A 17653-nucleotide genomic window follows, 5' to 3' on the forward strand; every position below is an offset into this window, starting at 1 on the left:
TTAATTATTTCCTGTTTTTTTTCATTGTTTTTCAGGCTTACTTGTCTTAAAATTTAGCCCAATAACTCTTCCCCAAGTTAGTGCAAGAACTAGTGTGCTTCAAGATATATGGAGAAAAATACCTTTATCCTGACTGGTTTAAGTTTAAATTAATCAGCAGTACTCTTCTCTGGCCTTTAGCAATGCCTAGAAAAAATTTTATATTCCGTCACCTTTATCACTCTACTAGGTGAGAATTTGTGATCTTAGATTCCTTTTGCACTTCAAACAACGAACCACATCGTATCTCTTATTGTTGATATCACTTCCTTTTTTCAATGAGAAAAGAGGAACAATCAAAAGGGTTTCCATCACCATTCCTACACACTTTTCTTTTCTGTAACCATGTACTGTACCTTCTGTTCTGTTCCAAAGATGAACTACCTGAGCTCCTAGCTGAAACCAATCCCTGTACTGACTCAATAAATGTTGTCAGGAAAATATCATTAAAAACAAAATTTCCTGCCAACCCAGAAACACCCCCACAAAAGAATAGAAAGAAAAGTTTTATTACTGAATAAACCTAAATCAGAATGTGATGCACATCATAGGCAGCCTGCTAAAGAGAATACAAAGGCAGAAAGAACTCTTATGCTTTGTTAAGCCAAGCAGATACAACTCTTTACATACATGTGCACAAGATATACTTGTTTTCAAGAGGACATGACAGCGACATTTGTTACACATTGTTCATCCTAAATTCACCTGGTACTTGTGGTGACTGTCTCAGCTAATTGGCTTTATTTAAAGGAAAAGTAAACAATACATTTATGATGGATAGTAGTTTTGCAACTTGGAGTGAGGTACCCACTAAAGTTAGGCTCCTACACGCCCAGAGAAACTGGAGATAGAGGCTCTATATTCCTTGATGGTTGCATTTCAAAGATATACCTCCCAGGTCCTTGAGAAAAACATCCCTGGGCCATAAAATCAGCAAGATGTTTATTTGGCATTTACAATGATTTACATACATATCAAAGAAGCAGAAAAAGAATTTGTAATGACCAGCTCTCTAAAGAAACTGCTCTAAGAAAAAAGAAAGGGGAAGTAGTTTCTTTTCCTTCTTACAGAAAGGAAAATTATTATTATTTTTCTTCAGATTTGTATTTACTCTTACAATACTATCCCTTTTTTTCTTCTCTAACATCAAATATTCCCATTCTGGATTGTTTCCATAAACATATAAATGTGCCATAATTTCTGTCTCAACCAAAAAATAAAAAAATAAACAATGATGCACTATTGTCTTTCCATCCTTTTATGATTACAGTCCTTCGCTTTGCACAAGACTCTGTAAAGATTTGTCTATTAAAACTGCTTCCAATTTCTCTTGGAAAATACAATCTCAGGACACCAAAACTCCTTATGCCAAAGGGAAAGTTAAGCTTGGAGACTGAATCACCCTATGCTGCCATCCTCTTCCCTGATGAATAACATAAATAACTTTTACTTTACAATCTGGTGTCAAAACATTATACAGTGGTGGCTCATGCCTGTAATCCCAGCACTTTGGGAGGCCAAAGTGGTTAGATGGCTTCAGCCCAGGAGTTTGAGACCAGCCTGGGCAACATGGCAAAACCCCTTCTCTGCAAATAATACCAAAATTAGCTGGGTGTGGTGGCATGTGCCTGTGGTCCCAGCTACTCGGGAAGCTGAGGTGGGAGGATTGCTGGAGCTCAGGAGGCAGAAGCTGCAGTGAGCCATGGTCATGCCACTGCACTCTGCTGATATCCTGTCTCCAAAAAACAAACAAACAAAACCCATTATACATTAGACAGACCCCACAGTAAGGCAAAAACCTCAGACATTTCCTGATGACTACTCACCACAAAAACACTCATAAGTAAATTCTTTACCAGCCTCAAAACCTTCAAAATGTGTATCTTCCCATAAAACAAGGTCACGTAAATTGAAACTCTAGATCGGCAATAGATGTCTAACTCCTAAAACCAAAGTCTGTTGGCTTCCACACTGATAGACGTCCATTATTAGTTTATATTTCTAGTGCAAAACAAAGGTAAGATGAGATCAATTGTTCCTTCACCCCTACCCAGAAATCTGCATAATTGTTTTCTTATTCTATTTCCTTTTTCTTCAGATGTTCACTTTATCTTATGTAAAATATAGATTCACTGGGCACTTACTAAAATCTCACAAATATGTAATGATTTGTCTCACTGCATTCTCCCCTCTTTTTAGGAAAATATATAAATACTAAACCTCCTGAGAACCTCTTGGGAAAAAGAAGTGATGGTTGTGTCTGTGACTTGTGTGAAAGCTGGTTTGATTAACCTCAACTGATTAAGCTGGCCTCATTCACTCATTTCATTTAACATTTTGAAATCTTTGAACCCCCTCCACCTATTCCAGCCAACCACAAGACTTTTCCTGTCATGTTTTGTAATTATATCCATGTTGCTGAATCCTATTATTATTTGTCAATATTCATCTGTCTTTAATACCAAGAACATTTAGCACATTTAACTTTCATTGGAACACTTTCTTCACTTGGTTTTTAGTTCACCACACTCATCCTGTTTTCCTCCTATTTTAAACAATGTACCTCATTATGCTTTTCTGGATTCTCTTCATCTAAATATTCTAACCTCTTAATACTGGAGTGTGTTAGGGCTCAATCCTTGGACTGAGTCTCTTTCTATCCATATTTACTCCTTCAGTGATGTCATACAGCTTCCTGCTTTTCCATATTAAATACATACATATACTAATATTTCACAAGTTTGCGTTTCTGGCCTAGATCTGTCCCAGGAACCACAGAATCTTGAATCTTAAGGAATAATAAACAAACATCAAAAACAATGCACCTAGAACTGAGCTTCTGATATTCCCCACATGCCTTGTCTTTTCATAGTCTTTCTCATTTTGGTAAATGGTAAAAATGATCTTTCAGTAGCTCAGGATCCAAATTTGAAGCTATTGCAAAACCTTTTCAACATTTCTTATTTTCCTTTTCCTGCTTTACTTTTCTCTTTTGCTTTTGTGGCCATATAACATGTTGCATATTTAATATATTTATCTTGATTACTTTCAAACTCCCTCAATAGAAAGTAAACTTAATGAAAGAGTATGTTTTCCTCATCAGCATATTCCTAGGGTCTAAAGCTGTGCCTAGCACAATGAAGGCTCAATAAATGTCTGTAAAATAAATGAATAAAAATTGAATAAGTATTTTCTGAATCAGTCAAATTTCTCTTAAATTTCCTGAATGCTGAAGTATAAAGGAGTAAAATAGATACAGAAATAGAAATATGTTTAATGATATGGTTTGGTTGTGTCCCTACCCAAATCTCATCTTGAATTGTAGTTCCCATAATCCCCATGTGTCATGGGAGTGACCTTGTGGGAGGTAATCATAAGGGCAGTTACCCTCATGCTGTTCTGGTGATAGTAAGTGGATTCTCACAAGATCTGATGGTTTTATAAGGGGCTTCTCACACTTTACTTGGCAATTTTATCTCCTGCCACCATGTGAAGAAGGACACGTTTCCTTCCCCTTCCACTGTGACTGTAAGCTTCCTGAGGCCTCTGCTGCCATGTGGAACTGTGAGTCAATTACACCTCCTTCCTTTATAAATTACCCAGTCTTATGTATTTCTTCATAGAAGAGTGAAAATGAACTAATACATTTAACTACTAAGACAGATAAATCTGAAATTGAGATATGTAATTGAGTTGGTTGGTTCTAAATATAAAATTGTGTGACATAACCAGTGAAATTCACTCTGAAGAAAGAGTGTCCATGTCTCTTGGTGTACCTTTAACTCTATTTAGTTGTACGGTAAAAATAATTGATCACAGCATTTTGACATATAAAATGCAATTTTGCCAGTGAAAATACATCAGGGTTACTTAGAAACCCTTATGTCCTCTTAATAATGGGCCATTTGCATTCTTTTATATATATTCTTATCAGTGTTTTTTTCTTCTTTTTTAAAAGTTTTTCCCTCTGTTAACCACCTTTCTGTTATAGCTTCAGGTTATCTTACTGACTCTGACAATTATTTTTCTGAATTCTTTCTTTTGTGATAAAGAGAAATGAGATTTCCCTGGAGTAACCTGTGTATGCTATACAGGAATTACACATCATTACTTTTAGAGGTTTGCTCTGAAACACTCTGGACTGATTTTACATTGTTTAGACATGATTTGGTGATAACATTTCAAGAATCTGTTAACATTCTCTTTTCCAAAAGAGCCACACTCTTCAATATTTAAAGAAATAAAATAATATTTATGATTTAATGTGTTTTTCTTCAGCTTGCACATCAATCATTTGTTTGGGGTCTCTAAAGTAATATTTTCTTTATTGTGAGCACCTAGTAGTATTTTAAAATACGTTTTAAAATTGTTATCACTCTATAAAGCATAGTGGTTCATTTTGCAATGAAAACTTTTGGCTTATGTTATTGAATAAGAATTATATGAAATTAATTTAATTAATTTAGTGGTAACAACAGTTATGCTTTCAATTATTTATATAGGCTGAATCAGTTTGGTAGGTATTATTTAACTTTTACAAGAATACTTGTAATACTACACTAATTGCATTTCCATTTTGCAAATGAATGAACTAATTTGTGGTGATTAAATGTATTGCTAAATCTTAAACCAATACTTTGGGGAAGAATGGGTGTTTGCAAAATTGAGGAATTTAGATTACATTTGCACTCACAGGTGTGATCTCCTGCACCAAAATCCTTGGTATAGAAGGGCACTGTGCACAGCTACAAACTTTATGTCTTCCAACTCCAGACATTGCCTTACATGTGTGATGTGAAAGATGTTTATTGAATGTTTGCAGTGGTGCAGCTCTGAATACAGTTAGAATTAACACATTTTCTATTTCTTCTTCCATGTGGTAAATATAATTCATAAGCCATTATTAGTTAGCATAACATAATGATCATTTATTAATTTCATTTGATGAACATATTTTATCACATATCTAAATTGTATTTTTTACATCCCAGACCTGCTAACTGGAATTTTTTTAGTAGTTTGGCCTTAAGTTTTATGTTTATGGCTGTGTCTTAATTTACCTAGATATTTACCTTGTCTATCTAGGTTTTATTTTCCTTGATTAAAATAAAACACTATTTTTGACCACTTAAGAGTGAAACGCAGCATCCAAAAATATAGATGCAATGTTTACTTTGTGAAAACGATGCTCTGGATTTTTATATATTCAAAATGTAAGAAAATACAGAGAAGTTACTAGGTAAAAAATACTGCAGATGTGGATATAGATTAATGGATTTGTGTCATTAAAAGTGTTCTGCTGTATAATTTATTAAGCTGATACAATAATATATGAATTTTACATATTACTTTGATATGTATTAATGAAGCAAAAGCCAGTAAGTGCAAGAACCAATATATCTATATTTAAATAATATAACGTGTTCAAACAAGAATTATTCTTTTTAATTTAGGTTTAATATTGCATGGAAAGAATTATTCTAAAAGAAGTAATACTCTAGTTAGAAAGTTAACAAAATCTTTAAAGCATATAATATGGAAAAATAAGCACAAAAATAAAAATAAATACGATTTCGGATATTGGAATTTGCATTTTTAAAAATTGACTTTCCTTAAAGAGTCAAAAATTAGATGGTGACTTGGTTTTCCTCATTAAATATTACAATCACACTTGTTCCATTGTACATCTTTGAAATAATGCCAATTATGTGATTATTTCTCTGATAACTATATACTGAAGGGAAGAAAATATTTCATCAGAGAAATTCATAATTTTAAAATTAAAAATTTATATTTTATTGTCTAGTTCCATCATCTTGGAAACCATAGTTAACAATGGGAACATAAGTAAATATGGATTACGTAGTAAACTATTGTTGTATTAGTTTGATTTTGCATTGCTATAAAGAAATGCCTGAGACTGGGTAATTTATAATTAAAAACAAAGTTTAACTCGCTTATGATTTTGAAGGTTGTACAGGAAGCATGGCTGAGGAGGCCTCAGGGAGCGTTTACTCATGGCAGAAGTCAAAGGGAAAGCAGGCAAGCGTTTATGTGGTCGAAGCAGGAGGAAGAGTGAGAGGGAAGGTGTCGCACACTTTTAAACAACCAGATCTCACAAGAACTCTATCACCAGATTAGCCCCAAAGAAGGAAAGCTGCCCCTATGATCCAATCACCTCTTACCATGCCCCACCTCCTACACTGAGATTACAATTCAACATGAGATTTGGATAGGGACACAGATCCAAACTAGATCAATAATCATTTGAAAAAAGATATCTCAGTCGGTGATAATGCCAGTCATTATATCTCTCTAAAGGAAAATGTTGGAAGTCCTCTACTTTTTTACTGAATTTGTGTAAATAGTTGCAAAGATGCTGATGATTGTCCCAGATGGAGTCACTCTTTCCTTGCACAGTATAATAACTATGTGATAATATTAACTACTTTTCTATTGTGGGGAATTGAGAATTGCTAATCATTTATTTGCAAATGACATATGCATTCTTTCTGCTCTCCAGCATAATACTTTGATTAGTAGAACGATCCTGAAAACAGAATAATCTGTTCTTAAAGAGACAACTAATGAATAGGTTTTATAATATACAATATTGTCCTGGTACATAACACATGTCAAATTCAATAATGTAGTTTGCTAAATGAATAAATAATCTGATAAATATTATTCATATTGAGTGTAAATTAGGCTTTTAATTACACTAACTGACATTTGCCAGTCATCTTAATTTTAATAATATTATGGCCTATATTTTATGTTTCTTCAATTTTTTTTCTTATTGACTACCATATTGTCTGGATGGTGGAGAGAGGAAGTGCTAAAAATTTTGGTGATAAATCAGTGTACATGTGTACACATATTTTGATTCCATGCTTAATAGATATTTTGTTAAAAATGATACTTTAGAGAAAAGTACTAACTTTAAGTTTAAAATAAGAGAAAGTAAATACAACTTTAAATAGCCAATAACATTTCCTACATAAATTTTTATAAAGTTAAAATGAGCTTACAGAGCAAACATTAGATAATAAAAATTAAGTTGTCAACAATGTAATATTTGTCAACAAACATATAGTGTAATATCTATAGTTTCTTCACAGTTAAGTATTTTTCTGAATAATTTAAGTGAGATTAGATATAATGCTTAAAGGTTTACAAGCATTGGAATGATAAAATGATTGATAATTTGACAAATACTGATTGCATCTTGGTGGAAATTCTTTTGAAGGAGCAGAAGAAATGATATCTAAAGACAGTCATGAAGTACTTCATAGTCTTATGAAATTTTGAGGAGTAATAATGAATTTATATCACATTATTTATTGGACGAATAATCATCAATTTTTGAAATAATAACATTTTCTCAATTTGTGAATTGTTACCAATCTCAACTCAGTCTAATAAAACTCAGAGAAAGAGACTACTTATTTTATTTTAACACAACATGTAGCTTTAGTGATTTAGTTTGAATTTTTAGAACATAGACTAATGTTTTACCAGGATATTTTTCTCAGTAAAAAAGATTTCCTTTAAAATATAGATAGCATTTTGAAGAATTCATTTTAATATTGTATTTTTTTAGGTTTTATTCTTTCCTTATTTTTTATGTATGCATATATACACAAATACATAAATATAATATACATAAAAGTATATATACACATATATCAAACATATCTATAAAGAATCTGAATATAATACATGCATATATTTTTTCAAGTAGACCAAAACTTTCTTACACTGAAGAATAATTACTTACCTATTTTTAGTTCCTATTTTTTTTTTTTTTTTTTTTTTTTTTTCAGATGTTGAGAAGTTTATTGAAAGGCACTGACATTAGCAGAATAAGTGATGGACATTAGTTGAACCCCTTCAGTGTCTATGTGTTTTGTTGTATTGTCTTTAACTCGTTCTTGAAGCACAGATTTCAGCGAACCTTTCAGCTATTCAGTGCCAGCGGTTTTCCCCACTCAGGAAAGATGGTGTGAGCCATACACACAGCAGGATTAGACGGGGAGAGTTTCAGCTGCAGCTTCTAGTTTAAGACCAAAGCCCTTCCTCCCGCTGCTGCATCTGTCTGAGAGGGGAAGCTCTTGTTTTCCAAGCTGGAACCATTTATGAGGAAAACTGAGCAGGGTGGCAAAATGGAAAAGGAACAATTTTCTAGTTTTTCCTACGTGTGATATTGAGGCGTGCTTTTTCTTTGATTTGAGGTACAGCGTGTAAATAACAAATTTCCATATTCAAAATGATCACATTAGAGTGACTGAGTGACCTTTTGATTTTAAAGCCGACTAAAATCTGACCAGACCACAATGAAAAGTATAAAATTACTCAAACTATAAGCTTTTATTATTGTATTTTACAGATCATTCATTCAGGACATGCTGCATCTGGGGTTGGCATCATTTCCCTTTTGAATGACAGAATGTGCATAAAAGTCTCTTGCCCGCACTGAACTCACACGTGCCCGGCAGGAAGGAGCTCTCACGAAGTGCCAGCTGGATGTGAGCTTGCTCTGGCAGCAGCAGTGCGGTCCTTGTTTCTGAGCTGCCAGTTAGGTGGGTCAAAGCTGAAATTTAGCTTGGAATTTAAGTTTCTAATTTTATACTTTTAGTTCCTATTGATAGTTCATTGAGCAAATGAAATTTTCTGTGATTCTAAGATCCAGTTGATTGTAAGCTCTAATATTCATTTAATAACACTGTAGCATTAAATACATTTACTGGATTTTAAAAAGAGGAGTTAGCTAAAATGTCTGCGTGTCAAATAAGGGCCGTATGGTTGCCACAACCCCAGGAATGTTTGGTAATTACAGTCTTCTTACATTATAGTTGTTCAATGAATAACTTGATATCTGTGACAAAAAAAAAACATTTTTTTTTCTAATTTATTCCTAGTTAGTTATGTGACTATAAGCTGATGTTGGTCTTTGTTTTTCTAATTCATAAAACAATAACAAAAATCAATAGGGTCTTATTTTATATGTAACTGCTTTTTAAAAAATTATTTTATTTTACATATTTTTCTGTTATTGATACGTAATGTGTTACATATTTCTGGGGTACATGTAAGAGCTCTCTACATGCATAGAATATGTTATGACCAAGTCAGGCATTTCTGGTATCCATCACCTTGAGTCCTTATCATTTCTTTGTTTTGGAACTTCTTAATTATTATTACTTTAGCTACAGCAGACAACCCAAATATAAAAATATCCACACCAAGGGAGGTATATGCCTGGAAGTGTATCTTTATAAAGAAGGAATGCTTTGTTGTTGATGGTGGTGGTTTGTGTGTTACAGGAAAGGCATCCTGATCCAGACCCCAAAAGAGGGTTCTTGGATATCGCTCAAGAAAGAATTCTGGGGGAGTCCACATTGCAAAGTGAAAGCTAGTTTTTTAAGAAAGTAAAGGAATCAAAGAATAGCTACTCCATAGTCAGAGCAGCCTGGAGGGCTGTTGATTGCCCATTTTTATGGTAATTTCTTGATGATATGCTAAACAAGGGGTGGATTATTTATGCCTCCCCTTTTTAGACCATATAGAGTAACTTCCTGATGTTGTCATGACATTTGTAAACTGTCATGATACTGATGGGAGTGTAGCAGTGAGGACGACCAGAGGTCACTTTCGTCACCATTTTGGTTTTGGTGGGTTTTTGCCAGCTCCTTCCTGCAACCTGCTTTATCAGCAGGGTTTTTATGACCTGTATTTTGTGTTGACCTCCTGTCTCATCCTGTGACTTAGAATGCCTTAGCCATCTGGGAATTCGGCCCAGTAGGTTTCAGCCTCATTTTACCCAGCTCCTATTTAAGATGGAGTTGCTCTGGTTCACATGCTTCTGACATGTGTGTCTGTGTAAACAAATACTAATTACTATTCTTATACTATCGAATTTATTCTTTCACTTGGGAAATAAATTTAAATGTTCTCTAATTTTTCAGAGACACTTTTGCTCAGAATTTTTGCTGTGTGTTTTGATTAGTGCAAGCAAATATTTCATTTGTACTTTTTCTTCTTTGACTGAAAAACTAGAAGGAATGAGATTGCTATTTAAGGTGGCCTCTACTAAGCTCTACCAAGTACCGTCTCACTGTTTCATCATGTCATACACTCTCCTAAATAAATCTATGAAAACAGAAAAAAATATACAATGCACAATATTAAAAAAATAACTCCAGGCCAGGCGCGGTGGCTCATGCCTGTAATCCCAGCACTTTGGGAGGACAAGGTGGGCGAATCATGAGGTCAGGAGATCGAGACCATCCTGGCTAACACGGTGAAACCCCATCTCTACTAAAAATACAAAAAAAAAATAGCCATGCATGGTGGCACGTGCCTATAGTCCCAGCTACTCTGTAGGCTGAGGCAGGAGAATCGCTTGAACCCAGGAGACAGAGGTTGCAGTGAGTCGAGATCACACCACTGCACTCCAGCCTGGCCGACAGAGCAGGATTCTGTCTCCAAAAAAAAAAAAAAAGAAAAGAAAGAAAACGGCGAACTATTAATGAAATCTGGCTGGAAGACCCATAATGGACATGAAAATGAAACAATTAGCAAAACTGTTAACCAGCATATGACTTGTCCTCTGTAGCACTGTTGTGTTACAGTCCTGGAAAACATTTACATCTCCTTTGTTTTGTCCTGAGCTGCCATAGTGTGAATATTTGTGCCCCTTAACCCCAAGCCCAACCCCAACCCCAAATTCATATGTTGAAGTTGTAACCTTCAAGGTATGATATTAGAAGGTGGGGCCTTTGGGAGGTGATTATGTTATAATTGCAGAGCCCTTATAAAAGAGGATTCAGAGAGCTTCCTCACCCCTTCTACTATAAACCAAAAACAAAATTCTGAGTCCCCCAGTCAACTGAACGGACACTTTTTCTTGAAGGACATTCTAAAGTAAACCTGAAACACTAATTCAGATCATAATGGGAATGAATATTTGGACACGCCTCATTATATTTCCCTCTCTTTAGATTTCAGGCACAGTTGACTAGCATTAACATTAAAACAGAGACCTTAGGACTAACAAAGTAGATTCTTTGTAGCAATAAGACACCAACATGGCAAATAGCAGGCCCTGAAAGAAACTGAAGTATTTTAACCCAATATATGTATATTTTTGACATACTTTGAAATGGCCCTGCAAAGCTGTATGTTGGGAAGATCTACATTATGTAGAAAATCACCTGCCCTTTTCAGGTCTTTGTTCAAACCCAGGAGAGAATTACCTAAGAGTCTAGCACCATTTTAAGTCTGATAAGAAACATTTACATTTACAATCTATTCTCTCTGAAGCCTGCTACCTAGAAGCTTTATCTGCATAATAAGAACCCTGGTCTCCATGACCCTTTGTCTTAATCCCAGACACTCCCTTCTATTGATTCTTGATCTTTAGATAAAATCTCTTTCAATCAATTGTCAATTGCCAATCAGAAAATCTTTGAATCTACCTGTGATTTGGAAGCTCCTGCTTATAATTATCCCACCTTTCTTGACAGAACCAATGTACATCCTATATATATTGATTGAGGTCTTATGTCTCCCTAAAATGTATAAAACCAAGCAGTAACCCTACCACCTTGGGAACATGTTCTCAGGATTTTCTGGGGCTGTTTCATGAGCCATTAGTCACTCATGATTGGCTCAGAATAAACCTCTTCAAATGTTTTACAGAGTTTGCCTCTTTTTGTTGACACTACCAGTGGTGACATAGCGAAATGATGGCTCTCAGTGAGCCAGAACTCTCATCATACTCCCAGACATTGAATCTGTCAGGACCTTGATCTTAGACTTGCCAGACTTCACAGCTATGAGAAATAAATTTCTGTTATTTTTAATCCACCTGGTTCATAATATTTTGCTATAGCAGCCTGAACAGAATAAACCATGAATCATGTTATCTTCATTCAACAAATAAGTAGGCATTTATCCAATTTTTAATTCAAGGAGCTTCTAAATTAGCCAGAGGGCAGTTGAAAAGTTGTTAGTGATCTACTCCTATACTCACCAATCCACAAAAACATCCTTTTTTTTTAATAACCATTCAAACATTACCTTTCCTAGCATCAATATTACTGGGAACAAGATACATTTGATACCAGCTGAGCATTGTAACATAGGAAGTTCATTTTAAAAAGTGGTCCAGCATTTAAAATTTAATGTGTCTAAGTCATCAGTGGATAAATCCTCTGAAAATATTCACTAAATTAGTGTATAGATATTTAAACTGTGAGGTTGAATAATGAAGATTAACACGTTTTCACAGCAAACTCCTCCCCTTGCTCCCCTTCTGGCAAATAAATTTACTAGAATAAAATTAATGTGAGCATTATCAAGAACAATTCAAAGATTTTATCTCTTGGTCAATATTGCCTTTGATTGTTACAAATACTAATATCAATGAATAAACAGAAAAAAGAGATAAAACAGACAAAGGGAGATGAAGTAAGGCTCCAGGAAGGGATGATTGTCACAATAATGAAAATGAGATCATGCTATAATCATACAATTTACCATAAAACTGTATAAAAATATTTTAAAAACATTTCTTGGTATATTCATAGGGAGGTGACAAAATGTCTTATTGTAACAGGATCAATACATCGACAAGAATTGTTATTTTAAAAATACAAGAAGGTAAATTACAAACAAACAGCTGAATAATAAGTCTTTTGATATTTATTTTATAGAGGCATGATAATAAATGCAAAAACAAATAATATATTGTCCAATCAAAGGAACAATAGAAGTAGAATTGAAAATTAAATAGGTCAAAATAGTCATTGAAGGAAGTTGAAAATAAATGTGAAATTTTAGAAGAGTAAAATAGTGTTAAAAAAGGCAAATCTTCACAAGATAGTTTAATAAGAACAGAAATAATAATAAAAGAAAATAATACTTATATAATAATACATGTAAAAAATCAAACAATCTGTATAATTTTTATTGATTGGAAGAATACATGTCATAAAAACTTAATTCTCAGACTAGAAGAAATAACCTAAATATAGTTGAATAAAATTTTTCTTAATAAAAGTTTGGTTATATATATGAAGAAGAAAATAATGTTGTTTGCATCTAGTGCTTTTTATTTTTCTTTGGCAATAAAATACTATTTTACTGAACTTTGCGTATGTATTCAGGCCAAACAATAAAAAAGGAAAAAAGTAAGTAATGATATTTGAGCATTATATTAATGTATTTTTTGGAAGAAAGAAAAGCCAATTCATCTAGTTTAACACATAATGTATAACATCTAAATAAATCTCAGAAAAAAACCATTAAAATTAACTACAGTATTTTATTAGCATTGACCCATATTTCCTTTATTTGCCAAGAAATTAAATCAGGCTAGACTCACTCACATTAAATGTCAGACAGCAATGTGATAGCATCTTTTGAATACTAAAAGAATTCTAAAGTAAGAATGTTATACTCAGGGGAATAGTCACCCATGTAGAAAATCAAACACAAGGCATTTCCAAATAAACAGAAAGTCAGAAAATGTACTGTTCTTGATCACTTTCATTTCTTCTTCCTGTTGCACACACATACAAAGTGTTAAGTAACTTGCAACCAAGAGATAAATACATCCAAACAAATGATAAAGTGAAAATGATAAAGTACACTTTAAATCACTTGTCTTAGGAAAGAAGATATGGAGTGTCTAACATTTAGTAAACATGATAGTTATCTAACACTTCAAATTGTATTGAAAGGTATTTGGAAATTCCAAAAACCTAAAGATATCCTTATACTATCGAGGAGAAAATAAAAAAATACTCCTCTTGTTTGAGAAGAACAGTTAATCTTAAATGTGTGTTTTACACATGTAGCAATGATAAAAATAAAAACATTTTGTATAATGATAATTTCTGAGGAAATAAAAGCAGAACAATATAGTCTAAACAATAAAAAGCACACAAAATAAATTTATTTTTAGAACTAAATAAATGACACAGGAAAAAAGACCACTATGAGAACAAAAAATCATGTGTTCTGAAACTTATACATTTAAAAATTATATATAGTAGTGTAAAACTGGTCTAATCACATTTTTTATAGAATAAATAAATTTAAAACAAAATGTGTTAATATTTTTAATAAGAAAAAGCATATGTCAGGCATTCTAAATAAAACTTAACATTTTCAACAAGAGATGTGTACATAAATATTCATGGCTGCCTTGTTTGTAACATTAGAAAGAAAAAAGACGTCATCCAAACTTCCATTAAAAAAAGAATGACTATATTTACTATGGTGCAATTAAGCAAGAAAATACTGTATATATATATTTTAAAGTAAAGGTAAATGGGCCGGGCACAGTGGCTCATACCTGTAATCTCAGCACTTTGGGAGGCCAAGGCGGGCGCATCACGAGATCAGGAGATTGAGATCATTCTGGCCAACATGGTGAAACCCCATCTCTAATAAAATACAAAAAAAAAAAAAAAAAATTAGCTGAGCGTGGTGGCAGGTGCCCATAGTCCCAGATACTCAGGAGGCTGAGGCAGAAGAATCGCTTGAACCCGGGAGGCAGAGGTTGCAGTGAGCCGAGGTCGTGCCACTGTACTCCAGCCTGGCAACAGAGTGAGACTCCATCTTAAAAAAAAATTATAAGGTATCTGAGTCCCAGACACCTCTTTTTATTGCTGAAGCATATTATAATTATGCAATATATCGGTCTTGGTGTATTAGAAATACTATGCCATATTTTCCACTGTATTCTAAGTCAAGAGTTAGAGTGGGACTCCATATTGATGCAAGATAAACAAACCTCTTCTTGATTAAACCCATTCTGAGGGGCTAATTCTTCTTCTGTTGTATGAAATTAAAGGAATTTCTTGTGACTTTAGTAGTTACTCAACAAAATGACAACATAGCCGTTTCTGCAGTTACTTTCAGTCTCACAAAAGATTATGTAATCAAAAATTAAATTATCCTGTGTAATAGTGAAACTCGAAGTTTCATTTAAAGATTCCTCATTTCACTGACTTGGCCTTATATGAGGCTGGAGATCCAATTTGGAAATGGACATTTGGTAGACTTTTTCATCCCCCACATTGCTCTCCTACTTTTCTCCTTTGCTTATTAATCATGGCGTTTGACCTCCCAGGGAAAACAGCTGGGAGGAAGTTAGAAAATATGTTTAAAGGGCAAAAACATTTTCACTTGCTTGGTTGCATAATGATTTGATTTTGGATCTCTTGGGGCTTGGAATCTGGCCAAAGATTACTCTATATTAAGGTACATTTAAAGTTTCTTAACTTTAAGACATGCCAGCTCAAAGAATGTCTAAATTTAGTTTTCCAGACTGAGGCAATGCATTCACTTGGGCTGACTGCTTATGAATTTCTTAGTGCCTGGACTTCCAGATGTCCACCCTGTTGTTGACATTATGTAATTCCTCCAGATAGTATTTCTAAGGAGCATTTTAAATGGTCTCAGCTTGGCTCCCTTTTTGCATAGCACATATCTGGTACAATCCAAATTTATGTACGTGTAGCTAGCTCCCAATGAAGTATTTTCTCTCTCCTGTTTAGCCATCTCAGGTAGATAGCAAAACCTCAGGCTAATCGTATGTGAAATAGACAGTGTCCACTGTACCCAGATTCAAAGAGGATATGTCAGTGTGAGGAGGTATTTTTATCCACTCCTTCCACTAAAAAATGGGAAGAAAAATGATAGGAAACTTCTCACGTTTCCTTCCAAGTATATTTTCTTCTCTATTCTTTACCTTAAAAATAAATAAAAACAAAACAAATTTACCTTTTCTTTCCTAATGCTCTAAAGAAAACCTAGGGGCTCAGTTTAGAATATGTAACACTTGCCACATATCATTGGCAGAATCACTGGAAGACATGTCGTTGGAAGAATCAATGATTCTTCCCCAATCATTTGAAGTCTGGTTAACTCCATTCTTCTAAACTCTAAATTGCTTTTCCTGCTTTTCCTGTTTTCTTTCTTTCTCTTTCTTTCTTTCTCTTTCTTTCTTTCTTTCTTTCTTTTTCTTTCTTTCTTTCTTTCTTTCTTTCCTTCCTTCCTTCCTTCCTTCTTTGTTTCTTTCTTTCTTTTCTTCCTTTCTCTCTCTTCCTTTCTTTTCTCTCTCTCTTTCCCTCCCTCCCTCCCTCCTTCCTTTCGTTCTTTCTTTCTTTCTTTCTTTCTTTCTTTCTTTCTTTCTTTCTTTCTTTCTTTCTTTCTCTTTCTTTCTTTATTTCTCTCTCTCTCTCTCCCTCTCTCTCTCTCTTTCTTTCTTTTCTTGTCTTGCTCTGTCACCTAGGCTGAAGTGCAGTGGTGCAATAACAGCCAACTACAGCCTTGACCTCCTGGGACCTCCTGGGCTCATGTGATCCTTTCGCCTCAGGCTCCCAGGGTGGCGGCGACTACAGGCACATGCCACCATGCCTGGGTACATTTTTTATTTCTTTTTTTAAAGATGTGGTTTCACCATGTTTCCCCAATCCACCTGCCTGGGAATTACAGGCATGCTGGAAAGGTGCTAGAATTACAGATGTGAGCCACCACACCTGGCCAACTCTAATTCATAATGTAAACCAGTGCTTGTCTTGTTAATAATTATTTGTGTAGCTCCTTGTCTGATTTTCTAGAAAGTACTTGCTGTATAGTAGTCACTTTAAAAAATACTAGTTTTTATTATCCATATAGATAAAAATTAATCAGATATTTAAAATAATTTAGTAGTGTATTGGCAGAAGCTTTACAAAGCCAATATATTTCTCACATAAATTTTTCATAGAAATACAAGTAATAATTATATTTAAGGATTATATAAATGTGGTCTATCATAAAATACAAAAATTAGAAAATTTAAAAATGGGATTAAAAAGCATTTGATAAAATGCAACATATATTTTTTAAAATCCTTGGAAATTGAAAAAATAAACATTAAAATATATCAATATTAATTCAATTAAAATATGAAATGCTAAGGTGATTATGTTAAAACATGAAATGAAAGAGAATGGTCATAGATATATAATGATCATAAAATATACATGATATGGAAATCCATTGGAATGCCCATAGAAGTAATACATTTCCAATTGCATGATTTGACAAAAATAAGCCAAAATACAGAGCTTTATGACGTAGTTAAAATGAAGAGAACTCTTTTAAAAGTATATTTATCACTAAATAACCAAAATAGAACACTTCAGAAACAGCCAAAGAAAAAATGTATTTGATAGAGGTGATTGATAATACCAAAACTTACCAAGGATTATAATATATCAATTTAATAATGAGTAAGAGACATTATTTCTGAGAGGAAATTCTGAAAATGGTAGAAACAATATGTTTACAAATTGTCATGGTTAGATTTTTTTTTTTTTTTTTTTTTTTTTGAGACGGAGTCTTGCTCTGTCTCCAGGCTGGAGTGCAGTGGCACCATCTCAGCTCACTGCAACCTACGCCTCCCGGGTTCAAGCTATTCCCCTGCCTCAGCCACCCGAGTAGCTGGGATTACAGGCACACACCACCATGCCCGGCTAATTTTTTGTATTTTAGTAGAGACGGGGTTTCACCATGTTGGCCAAGATGGTCTCAATCTCCTGAGCTTGTGATC

This window comes from Pan paniscus, chromosome 14, assembly GCF_029289425.2.
Source record: "Pan paniscus chromosome 14, NHGRI_mPanPan1-v2.0_pri, whole genome shotgun sequence".
In the NCBI taxonomy this organism is placed as follows: Eukaryota; Metazoa; Chordata; class Mammalia; order Primates; family Hominidae; genus Pan; species Pan paniscus.